Raw genomic sequence first — 13358 nt, 5'->3', positions numbered from 1 at the left:
TGCATACCCCTAACTCCCTGCAAAGCATAACATTTCTGGCAGGTGACCTGTAATTTCAATCCGCGTGGATCATTTTCTCTAAATAAAGTGAAGCATACCTCAGGATCACATGCATCACTGCAAATAAAAGCAGGTACTCCCAAAAAGTCAGCCTTATTCCAGAAAGCTCATCTAGAACCATTGTTTAAGTGCATGGGTCTACAATTACCTACGAGTCTTGTCAGGTGACTGGAGAAAGAGAAAGAGAAAGAATCAGTTGTCCTATCTCAGCAGTGTCTACAGATTTTAAAGTTTTTGAAACACCAGTCACGTTATCGAGGTACCAGTGCTGAAAATAGAAATTTTACAGTGAGCCTCTGGCAAATAAACTGTGCTGAGCATCAACTGAGAGGTGGGAGTCGAGTCCACCTTTGTCTTTCTGAGAGAGAGAAGGGGCAGGAAGAAGAGTGTGTACAGAGACAGAGGAAGAAGCCACACGGGGCGAGGGGCCTGCCGGGACATTTGCCTCCTTGCCGTATGTCACGGCCCCAGAGGCCCCGTGATGACAGGGAGGCCAGGTGTCAAGGTGTGGCCGTGTAGCTACTACTCCCATGCACACGTGCATAGAGAGCATCTCAAAAGGCCTGATTTCTGTTTGTGGAACATGGAGAGTCAAGTACACGTGTGGTCCCCAGGGATGAAAGCAAGCACCTTATGCCTGAGATCCAGCAAAAGGAGACTAAATCTCAGAAAAGCAAGACCCTGAGCCCCCTCCCGGCTTGGGAGGCTACAGCAAGGGACAGAAGTGTTCCATCTGTGACTCCTGACAAGCTTTTCAAGTTGCCTCCGGGCCTGGCCTCCCCAGAGCATTGCTCCAGGCCCCAACTGTGTCTCCCACACCCGAACATGGAGAATTCTGATCGTCGGAGCCAGGAGAACAGGCAGCCCTGGATGTCACTGGAGGAAGCCCGTGGCCTGCTTGGGAAGGTGATGGCCACCCTGGCTTTGTCCATTGTGGATACAGAGAGAGAGGTAGCGATAGAGATTTAAATAATAGACATAAATTGATATATTGATATAGTTCTATGGAAAACCATTCATTCTAGGAACTGGTTTGCATGATTACAGAGGCCAAGCCAAGAAGTCCTACAATCTGCCATCTGAGCACTCATGTCCAAAGACAGGGGAAGACAGACATCCCAGCTCAGAGAAAGTGAATCTCACCTTCCTCCGCCTTTTTTTCTATTCAGGCCCTCAATGGATTGAATGACGCCACACATATTGGTGAGGGGGTACTTTACTCAGTCTCCTGAATCAGTGCTAATCTCTTCTGGAAACACCCTCACAGACACAGCCAGGAGTAACATTTTACCAGCTCTCTGGGTATCCCTTAGCTCTGTCATGTTGACACATAAAATTAACCATCATACACAAATGGCCTGTTTTCTCTCTCAAACCAAGAGTGGGGGTCTCAGCAAACTCCAGAAACTGGAGCTGTAAGCCAAGACATCCTGACATCCAGAAGAGGGACCCCCTCTCCCACCCCACATGGCACTTCCTCTGCGCTTTGCCCTCCCTAAAAATCAAGGCTCTCCTAGAAAGTTTCCTCATCTTATTCTGGTCCCCAGGCAAGGACAAATATCTGTCTCACTGAGGAAATCGGTATCATAAAGAAAACCGGTTAATGACCCTGATTTGATAATTCTGATCACCGTAGTGCAATTTCCTTATTGTGACGATTTCTGAAAAATTTTAAATCTAATGTGGTATGAAGTCCATGAGCAGATGACATATTTTTTTTCTGGCATATCCCTCAAACCTATTAAAAACAAATTCTAATTTTTTTCCTGTTATTTCTGTTTACTATTTCTTCACCTAAACTTTTTTGGAATTTCTCCAGACTAGAGACAAGTGAAGGTTTTAAACCAGGCTCTAGACTCCTATACTCAGAGATCAGCCAATACCGAGTGGCAAGGGAGGTGCTCAGACCCCACCCCTCGTGCCTCACCCTTTCCTCCCCCGCCCCCCACAAACACAGACTTACATGGGCACCGGTGGTTGAGCTAGGAGGGTCCTCATCACATGTGTGAATGTGGCCAAGTCACCTGGGGCTGAGCATTCCCAGGCCACCCAGTGCCTCTCAGTGGCCTCACCACACCCCAGGACAGCCTGGCCCGGGCTGCATTCAAAGACATCCACACAGAGTGCGAGGCTCTGGACAACTAGGGGCCAGAGCGCCTTATCTTCCAACAATGCCTGGACTGAACTTTCCTTCTTTCCTGTTCTGGCATTTCTCAAACAGGGGACCGCCCTCCAGGACATGGTGATGGGGCTCTTTCATGGCAGGGCACCCGCGAAAGCTTCTCTCTCTCCCTTTTACTCTCCCACCCGACCCTTTTCTTTTCCTGACATGAATTCAATTCAACTGCCACTTAAAAATAGGCCTGCTTGTCACATTCTGTTTGCCAGTTGGAGTGAATGTCACTGAGTGTCACAGAATCTGTGGCTACAGCTTGTGGATTGATTGCGGGAGAAACTAGGTCCAAAGTGGAGTGAGTCCCTCTTATGACCTCACCCAGATTTACACCCACAGAGAAAGCATGGATTTTTCTTGCCATTGTCTTCCTTCCCATTAATTTCTTCCCATAACTATTTAAAACCACCATCTGTTCTCTCCTTGGAAATTTAAGTAACTTACAGCACAATTTTTTGATTTTTACCCCCAGTTGTAGATAAGCCATATGTGGGGAGATTGGGTCAAATGCCAGGTATTTAAAATGAGGTAAGAGGAGTTATGCAAATGATTTGACAATCTCTTTGGGGCCATTCATCTGTTGCCGCATATTCATCCGGCAAGCATTAATTGAGCACTAGCTGTTTGCTAGGCACTGTTCTAAGTTCTGGGGCTGTAGAGATGAATGGGGGCCCCGCAGTCCCTGACCTCCAGGAGCACAGGACGGTGTAGAATGTGAGCAATCCATTAGTCCCTGCAATGCAGTGGGCTGAGCTCTATATTGTGTAGCTATGATAGGGCTCATGCTCTTCTTTCCACATTGAGGACATTGTCCCCCAGTCTAACTGGAAAGCTTCTACTTCTGAATATAATTTAAGTGCTTTGGGCGTGTTGACCGACCTTTCTTACTAGATTTAACTAACTCTTCCTTGGGGGCTCCCTCATGCTATTTACTGAAATTTATAAACAAGAAATTTATACTCATCCACCAGATTATGAACCCCTTGAAGGCAGACATTTCATCTTACTTAATGTGAAAACGCCAGCCAAGTGCTCACCCAGAGTAATTTCTTAATAATATTTGTTTAATGGCTGAATGATCCCCTCCACTTAAAAATTTACTGAACACCTGTGTTGTCCAGCTACGGTGCCGGGCAACTACATGTGTGCGTGTCCGAGTGTATGCCCGTGTGTGTCCATATGTGTGTGTGCCTGTATGTGCCCATGTGCATGTCCATGTGTGTGTGCCCAGGGGAGAGATGGTCACTGGGGAAGCCAGGCGAAGGTGAACAACAAAACTCCCGATCTCATGGAGCTCACAACTTAGTAAAAGATACAAGTAATACCTATTACTCAAGTGTCTGTTTTTATCCCTTGCAGGAAATCTTAAGGAAGAAGGGCTTGAGATAATTATAAATATAAAAAGAAATGTCTGTGTCTCATTTCAAGATTCATTTTTAGTATTCTGTTCTCAAATTCTTTATGTTGGATTGTTAATTTTGCCTTGGCTATGAAAATAATATTTGACACATGAACACACCCTTCTTTTGCCTCTCTTGTTCCATCTGTGGCTCTTATTATGAGGAGTTTGGGGTTGCTTTTATTATTGTATGTAGAATTTCTCTCTGATGAAGTGATTTTTGCATTTCTGGATTTCCCTCCTCTGGAAGGTGTATCTCACACACAGGGTGCATTTCTCTTCATCCGTTGTGCCCTGAAGTTCACCACTTCTTCTCGGAGTGGGAAGCTGACACATGGCACCTCCAAGAGCTCTTCCACGACCAGCATTCAACGTAACCATGTTAAAATCAACTCGACAAATGCTTCCTGAGCACCTACTTTGTGCACACAACTGTACCCACTCTGGGACGGAGTCCAAGATAAACAGAACAGTACCCAAAACCGGGTGTGGGAGAGAAATGTTCTCTGAATGTCAAGGAGGCTTCTCAGAGAAGCAGTCCTTGCCTCAGATGAGTAAAAAAGACAATTCTCTTTTTTTCACCTAAGAATTGGAGCAGGTTGCATAATCAAGTTGGACCTTAAAGAATTAGTAAGGAAAGGCATAAACAAAACAATAAAATCACCTGTAACTTAATACCTCTTTTCTTGAATAGAATTTTGGACCTCTGTTTTAAAGAGGAAATCCCTGCCCCCGAGGTTTTTGGTGACTTCCAAGAAGATTGAATAACTATCTGTCCCTTTCTTTGGGCATGACTGTCCACCCAAGCTCTTCAGCTGTTTCTCCTTTCTGTCCCCCTTCTAGAATTTTCTCTTCTCTCCCAGTAGCTACTCTGCTCTTGGGAAATGTGTATTAGAAAAGATGCCATTCTCTGCCCTCACTGAGGATTCACAAGTGTAATGCCCAGAAGTGAACATTATCAAGAGTCTGGGTACTGACAAGCCCAAATACCCAGGCTAGAGCTACTTCTGTCCACGCCTGCCCGAGCAGGAGCCCTTCTGCGCACAGCCCCCATCTGCAAACCTTTGACAGCATTGTTACATGGCCGGTCCTTTGTTTGAAGATGCTGAACAGCAGCATGCAGCAATCCAAACAATCAGCTCTGTACCATTCATGGCATATCAAAGCCAGTTAGCCTCAGCCATGGTGGGTCTCAGTGACACAGGAGAAATTATAAAGCAACTGAGTCCCCGGGAGAACCTTCTGAGCCCATGGTGTCTCCAAACACCTTCTTATATAACATCCCACAGCACCTGAGCTAAAATATCCAGTGTAAACACAGACAATAGAAGTGCAAAGGAAAGTGTATTTTTGGATGGGTTTCAAAAACACACGTTTCGGGGCGCCTGAGTGGCTCAGTTGGTTAAGCGGCTGCCTTTGGCTCAGGTCATGATCCCAGAGTCCTGGGATCAAGTCCCATGTCAGGCTCCCCGCTCAGCGAGGAACCTGCTTCTCCCTCTGTCTCCTGGCTTGTGCTTTCACTTTCTCTCTGTCAAATAAATAAATAAATAAAATATTAAAAAAAAAAAAAAAAAAACACACGTTTCTTGGAAAGCAGATACTATTATTTTTCGTATCGTAAGGAATATTTTAGCAGCAGAGTAGGGGGTACTGTAAATATTGAGACTACCGTGCTTGATTCTGGGTAAGGAAGGCCCATGTTGAGGATACCGACATTTGGGGAAGTATGAGGAGATGACAGAGAATGTGGGAAGTATATGTAGCTAAGGATCCAGAGTGAAAGAGACGCCGGAATTAATTAGGCTCTTGATCACGGAAAACCCGGACAGTAAAGGCTAGATAGAGAATGAGCCTCCCATTGGCCTGGTTGCCCAGAGTAGGTCCACAATGGAAGCTCACGAATAATTGGCCGGTTGAAGGATTTGAAATGTAGATACCCTTCACTGTTGAATGGGGAGAAGCAAAGAAAGAGAATAACGTAAAGCAACCGGGCTACATGAATGTCTCCGGGGATACTAATCTCACAGGCAAATAACTCACAGGTAGAAAAAGAAGTTTCCTAATTCAGTGTGTTCAGAGTCCTAGATGATCTAGCACAACACTGTTACCTACTTGGAAAGTAATAAAAAATGGAATACCCACCTGACCAGGTTGGCAACTTCATATTCAAAATGAGTTCTCTAGCCCATCCTAAAATAGCTTTCCCGAGGCTGATCCTCGGATGTCCTCAGCATTCCTTTTACGTCAGAAAACTCTCTACACACAAATACACTCTTAGAGTTAACCTTCATTTCTTCTTTCTTCTTATTTCCTATTTAATCTCAGTAATACCGGCAAAACTGCTATTTGACATAATTCCTTCCAGCAACTGATTCAAATACTGGGATTTACACAATTTTCCCTGGTGTTGTTTCTTTAAGAGCTAATTATTTTAGAGCACTTTTAGGTTCCCATTCACCTCCTGCCCCCACACAGGCACAGCCTTACCCATTAGCAACCCCCCCCCGAGGGAGACACCTGTTACAATCGATGACACTGCATTGACCCGTCATTACCACCCAAAGTCCATAGTTTACATTAGGGTTCACTCTTGTTGTCGCAGGTTTTCTCACTTACCTTTTAACCCCTTATTTGCCTTGACCTCAATTTCTGCAGACATCTCTAGACCGCAGGTGCTCCTCGTCACCAGCCCCTGGGGGCCTGGGCAGAAGAAAGGGCTTCTCCCTCTGTGCACCTTGTAGACTGGATGCAGGAGAAGCCCAGGAGAGGACACGAGGTAGTTCCCTTCAGGGGAGGGCTCAGAATTGGAGGTCAGTCCTGCTACCAGACCCTCTACAGACACAGAAACAGTGTATACGAGGGGCTGCTCACAGTGCACTGGACCTCAGCGTGTGATCACTTGGCTTGGAAGTTAATTCTGATCTTGTCAACATGCCCTGCTTAGAAAAGGAGCCGCATCCAGCTTTGCAAGCCAGAGCTTCAGGGATGCAGGCATCCAGGACCTGAACTCTGAGTCCTGCTCTGATGCTCGTGAGCCTCCTCGGTATCTAGCCACAGGCAGAGTAGCTGGGGAAGCACTACTTGTATTGAGTATTTTTAAATTGTATCTAATTGTAGGGTATTCATTTTAAAAATTACATTTCAAAACCCAATTATACATGTTTTTCTTGGTTCTACTTTAATTTTCTATAAAGGCTTTACCCTTTGTGGTTGGTCTCAGTATTCCAAAATTCACTTGAATATCCTGCTGCGCTTTGAGGACCCTCTTTCTCTTGGTGGGATCGACAAGTTAGCTCTGTCTTTCTCTGGTAGAGGATGCAGTTAGTGTGTGTGTGATGGTTGAGAACTACGGTTTTTGAGGCAGACTTGATCCTTTGCTTGCTGGTTGCCTGGTCTCAGACAAAGTACCATCTCTGAGCCGGTTTCTCCATCTGTAAATTGGGTATAATTATAAAAATAGGGATGATTCCTCTTTCATATCATTGTCTCTACTATGTCTTGTTTTGTTTATGACATATACTTCCATATCCTTTCAGGATCCTACACTATTTATAAACTTAAAGATTATATCCTCCCTTCCGATAATGTGCATTCCCTATAAAATATTCTCAACATTCCATCTCTGATCCTCACTTCTTGAGTTCAACCCAGTTAAGTCACCACTAAATATTTGGGTGATTTAATGCACATTTTCTCTGCCCACTGAGAAGTGAAAGCAACTCTAAACTTCCCTTTATACACTTGGATATTGGCTACTGGTAAAGTTTGGACTGGTGCAGTGTCATAAAGCAAATGGATTTGTCTCCATAAAACCACATGAATGTATGAATGTCAGGAAATAAAATATACTCTTTGGTGTATTTTTTAATTTTTTGATATAGATATAAAAATGAGGATTCTGAGGATTCTTTGGTTTGTCCATTTTTCAGGGCCCACAAATAGGTGTACATTAATATTTTCTTTGCTTTGGGGATTCAACTAAATTCCAAGCATTCTAAAAAAAAACTTGCCAATTTCACACCAAGAATGTAATGCCATTCCTTGAATAACCTTGGAAGCTTCATTATAAAGTTATCCTCAGGCCTTATGGATGACTTTTAAATTTACTTGAAAAGATTCAGAGACTTATAGGGAATGGCCAAGTGTGGTAGTGAGGGCTTTTCATGGTCCCCAGAAAGAAGTCCCACTAAAGAGAGGTCCAAAGGTGGCATCCTTGGCAAAGATGAGCAGTAGGAGAATTGGAGGCTCTTGAGGGGAAGGGAGGCTGGAGTGACCTCGCCACGTCAAGTATCTCTTTTTGCATCCGTAACAGCATTGATCACGAACTTTAACATTCCAGGCGGAATTCTTGTTTTTCAAAGATTGATGAGAACAGCCGATTATGTGGAGACTTCAGTGATAAAGGCCAGACTAAAATAAGGAAAAGCAATCTACATCCCAAAGCCAATTTCCTTTAGGAATACTCTCTTCCTAGAGAGGAGACAAAGAACAAAACACCCAACACGCAAATGCCAAATGCAGAAGAAAAGACTCCGCTGACGGTGTCCCACTCTGGGAGTCGGGCACGTCACCTTCCTTCCCCTCAATTTTCCAGCACCGTGCCAATTCGAAATTTTTTCCCTGACTTAGTCGGGCTGGGAGCAGGGAAAAAGAAGAGTAAGTTTTCTGGGTGTTGCTGAGGCACTGACATTTGCGATTCAGTATGGCTTCTCGGTCCCCGACCGGTCCTGGAAGGCCAGACCATCCTGGAGGCCAAGAACACCTTCTGCCCTCCGATTTGGGCACAGCGGTGGCCTCTTCACTGAGATGTGTGCCTCCCGGCAGTACTGCTGCCTCGGGGCCTGCAGACTGGCATGCCTCAATATGCTCTACCTAGGGCTACACCTGAGACCATATGGACCTTCAGCTGCTGCACCATACAGGGGCCCGCCGGCAGCAGGGCGAGGACCAGATGGAGCAGACGATACCTGTCTGAGGCCGTCTGACTCGACGCGGCTGGGGACGTGGTGTGCAGAAAATGGCAGACTATAAACATTTAAATAATAATACCACAACACATGCTGATTCTTTTCCACCAGGAAGGAAAAAGAGTACCTTTCTGGGAGAGATACGCCGGAAGAATACGATGGAGGAGGGAGGAACTTCATTTTTAAAACAAAGCTAAAAGTCAAATGATGGCAACCAAAGATGGAACTGGAAAGTAGTCGTAAGGGTGAGCATGGAGCAGTGCAAAGCAGGGCGGTGGGAGCCAGGAGACACAGCACTTTCCCTGTGCCTCAGTCTCCCCACTGATAATATAAAGGAAGTGGCCGGTGCTATTCAAAATGCCAAGATAAGGAGCTTGTGCCAGGATGTAAATCAACACATGGAGAATCATCAAGAGAGTCTGGTTAACAGAAATCATTTCAGTGGAATTAAGCAGGATGCTTTGGAATGTGGTTGAGTCCCATTCTGCCGCAAAAGCATCTCACGGCAGACAGTTCACAAATCATGCAGATCTTGGCAACAGTTTACAAACTGGTACTGGGCCGTGGATATTTTGAGTAGTGTTGGACCAGGTCACCTCCTTACACTCTCAGGACTTTCAATTTTGCTTTTGTGTGAGTCTAAGTAGAGTACTATAGAATACTATTTTAAACTTACTTCCTTTTCACTTGCTTTCAAGTATAAAACTAATATTTAAAAAATGAGATGTGGCTTAAAGGGTCTTAGTTGCTGGAAGTTCTAAAGTCCCCCAAAGTGTAAAAAAAAAAAAAAAAAAAGATCGATTTTTCAATTATACTGGCATTTCACGAATATTCATGAACGGCTGGCAAGCTTCATAGAAAAATTGTACCGTGGTGTAATGTGTCAACGGTTCTAGCTTTGAGGGCTTCCTGGAAGATGTGATTCTTGAGGGGGGACTTCACTGATGTTGCTAGACAAAGAACTGAGAACAGCGACGAGAGAGGATAGGCAGTCCCCGCTGAGGGAAGGCACAGCCATGTGATGAAGGATGTGCTGCAAGCAGAAATGCACAGTAGTGATCTGTTGCTGGAATGCAAATGTGAGAGTGAACCATGAGAAGGCAGGCACGCTCTCGGTCACAGAAGACCCAGAGCTCCAGAATGAGGGATTCAGACATCTCCTATAGGGGATGGGAGGTGACCAAGGGGCTGTCGGCCTGTAGGGGGATACAGTCAGACCTCCGATGGTGGCATGAAGAATGGATCTGGGAAGGGAAAGTCTGGATACATAAAGACCAAATCCAGTTAGGAGGCATTTACAAACAGTATCTTGGGATGGAGAGATGACCAAGTCTTGAAGTAGGTAAGAAGAAAAACGAAGTAGATTCAAGAAACAGGATCAAATTCATAGGCTGGATTACTTACTGGGTAGTCTTCATTCCTTGATTTTGGCTTCTATCCACCAACCTCTCCCACAATACCTTTGGTTTAATTATTGGTGATTTGGAGATGATACTGTTAAAACCTTGTACAGTTGGTTCCTTGTCCTCCCACACCCAGTGATTTTTCATCCACTGGACCCCAAGTTTGTGCCATTAGCAATGGGCATGACTCCTTCAACACCCTGTTCTTCCACCACTGCCTCTCCTCTCTGCAGGCCAATCTCTCTCGTATTTCATCACTAACAGTCTTTCCATCCCAATATTGCCACCAATCCATGTCTCCTACCAACCCTCCACTGTCCTTCAGCCCCTTGCTGCCCTGTCTTGCTCCCTACCACCTACAGTTCCATGATCCATCTTCACCATAAACCCCCTGCATTCACTTATCTTCAAACACTCACCCCTTGTGGTTCATCATCCTCATTTGGCAAAAACCATGGCTTCGGTAAATCTAACTCTCTACCCTCTCTGCCCCCTGCTCACACATCAAACCACTCCAGAGACAAGTATGCAGCCACACTGAATACCGTCAAATTAAAATTCACGTCAAGAACTTCAAGTGGAGCATTATTGCTGTTGGGCCATCCTAGTATTGTTCGGTCTCTCCACTCTTTCACTTCCAGATTACTATTCTATGCCCTCTCTTTTCTCCTCAGACCTCCAGCACCTTCATTAACTAACCTTTGCTTGGTATTTTACTGATATAACTGTAGCTATCAGAAGAGAATTTCCAAGTCTACCAGCACCAACTCTACCAAACCGCCTATCCTGTGTCTTTATTCTCTGACTTCTCTCTCATGACTGTGGATGAAATCTTCCCAAGTCCTTAACAAAGGCAAACCCCTCCACTTACACACCACTTCTCCCAGCTTCTCCCTTACCCAAGGATAATCCCTAGACCAGTTATCCTTTTCCTCTTCCCCTCCTCATCCTTCCCCACCCTACTGGACCACTCCTATTGATACAGATATACTATTATTTTTCCTATTTTATAAACAAAAACAAAACCCTCTTTTGATCACAATTCTTCCCTTCTCTGCTCCCTTATATAGAAATACTTTTTGAAAACATTTTCTCTACTTTCTGTCATAACCTGCTGTGAGCTGTTCTTTGTGCTGCCCTGGCATCATTTGTGGGCCTTTAACTGCTCAATTAAACAACAATGAATGCTCTGTTTCACTGCCCTACTTAGATAAGCCCATGCCCTGACCTCTCCTGACCACCCAACTTCTGCTTTTACCCACCAGACATATGAGACAGCTGACACCAAGACCCTCAGGTTCCTGCCAGACAGGCCCCTGGGACCCCTGCCTGACTATACACTAACCAGTCCATCATGAGTATGGGAACCTTGCTTGGCTAATGCCCTGGACCCCAGTGAAGGCTGCAACCCACAGGTGCCTCTCCCTCCCTCCCACTTGCTGGTCAAGCCCACGTGTCACCATAACTTCCTGCAGGCCCGGAAAGGTGTGCTGAGGTTTCCTCTCTGGGACCCGCGAGTAACAAATTCCATTGACTTTGGCATTCTGGTCTCTGAGTGTCATTCGCTGGGCTGCCCCAGACACCCCCATGGCTCACTAAACTTTGTGTCCTTACTCTCTTCCATGTTCAATGCCCATCCTCTTTGGGGCCCCCTTGGAATCAGCATTTACTCTTTCCACTCACATATCTCTTATGAAGGGCCCCCAATGGCCTCTCATGGCTAAGTCCAAAGTCAGTTCTCCATCTTGGCTACAAGAGCACTGGACTTCTCCTGCAGCAGACTTTCCTTAGTCTCCAGGACTCAATATTGCAGTGGTTCTCTTCCTGCGCACTGGGTGCTCCTTCTCAGGTTACTCTTGATCTCCCTATCTCCTATTCTCAAATGCTCCGGGCCAAGTCCTGAGACCTCCTCTCTGTCTATTCCCCGTGCCTTAGTGATATCATCTATTCTATGGGCTTCAAACACCAATCAAAAGCTAGACTTCTTTCAGATTTGTATAAATCAGCCTACATGCTGCATTTGAATTTCAATTAGCAATAATTGCGCCTCGGATAAACCTCATTGGCTATGATACTGCCACTGCGCAAAGCTTGCATTTGAATTTCAGACTCGTCCATCTGCCTGCCTGTTCACCACCTCCAGTTCTTCCCCGGATTTCACACAACCAAATCCAAATTCCTGCTCTTCCCAAGCCTCTTTCACCTGAAGTCATCCCCCATCTTGTTTGTTGGCAACCCTATCCTTCCAGTTGCTCAGGCCAAAAACCTGGAAGTGACTTTGCCTCTTCTATTTCCTTCAGAATACACGTTCAGCCTGTTAGACAGTCCTATCTTTCAGAACACACCCAGAATTCACCACCTCTGCCACTAAATGCTTCAGTTCAGGGCACCTTCACCTCTTGCTTGGTGACTGCAATGGCTTCCTACCCAGTTACCCGTACTCTGCCTTCTCCCCAACACTGTGATGATCCGCTTAAGAATGATCTTGTCACCCTTCTGCTCAAAACCCCCCAGTGGTTTCCCATCTCACTCAGAATAAAGCCTAAGTGTTCAGACCTCTAAAGCCTTTCATGATGTGGAGCCTCGACTCTTCCAGAATCTTGCCTCCAGCGACTGTGCCCTTGCCCTCACCCTGTTAGCTATCCTGCGCTCCCTGCTATTCCTCAAACGCAGGAGCTCTTTAAATATTCCAGACATGGGTTCTTTGATAAATATATGTAGTGCAAATATCTCCCCCCCCAACTATGGGTTGCCTTTTCCCTCTCTTCAAGATGTCCTCAATTTATTTTTAGTGGATAGTTGAGATTGTAATAAAAAAGAAAATCTCTACTACCAGAAGCAAAGAAGCATTTGACTGCCAGAGAGTGAAGCTCCAACACTCCGGCTGCCATAGTTCTGGAGCATCAGCGGTCCCACAAATGCTCTGGCACTAAAGCCTTCATGACCATGACCACCCGCAAATGGGAGACAAGCCCCAAGCCCATGAGAGGTGGGGGATGGGAGGTGATGTCCTTGCATAAAGCCAGAACTCCCAAAGTGCCACTACTTCAGAGAAATGAAAACTAATAAAATCTGTCCAACAGCCTAAGGAGAAAAAAGAGATTATTTTGCCCTCCGTGGAAAAACAATGTATTCCATTAGAAACTTCCACTAGAAACTAAACCATGCACTTCACATGGATTTGGAGCCCAAGATTGCATTTTCCTTATTATGAAGGAAAACTCAAATTATGAATTAATGCTTTAAAATAGAAACAGTCCTACCTTTAAGAGAAACACATTGAAAATCATTCAGCAACTCCTACCTCACACAATTCCCATGGGAGAAGGAAGGCAGGGACCAAGATCTACTGAAGA

General features: G+C 45.3%; 1 pseudogene; it reads right to left on the bottom strand.

Moving 5' to 3' along the window:
- Positions 1 to 11982: 11982 nt before the first annotated feature.
- Positions 11983 to 12094, bottom strand: LOC116648315 (annotated as a pseudogene).
- Between the last annotated feature and the right edge of the window lie 1264 nt (positions 12095 to 13358).

This window comes from Phoca vitulina, unplaced genomic scaffold (assembly GCF_004348235.1).
Source record: "Phoca vitulina isolate PV1807 unplaced genomic scaffold, GSC_HSeal_1.0 scaffold42, whole genome shotgun sequence".
NCBI classification, from domain to species: Eukaryota; Metazoa; Chordata; class Mammalia; order Carnivora; family Phocidae; genus Phoca; species Phoca vitulina.
Note: the sequence above shows the minus strand (reverse complement) of the source record. Positions and strands in the feature narration are given on the sequence as shown.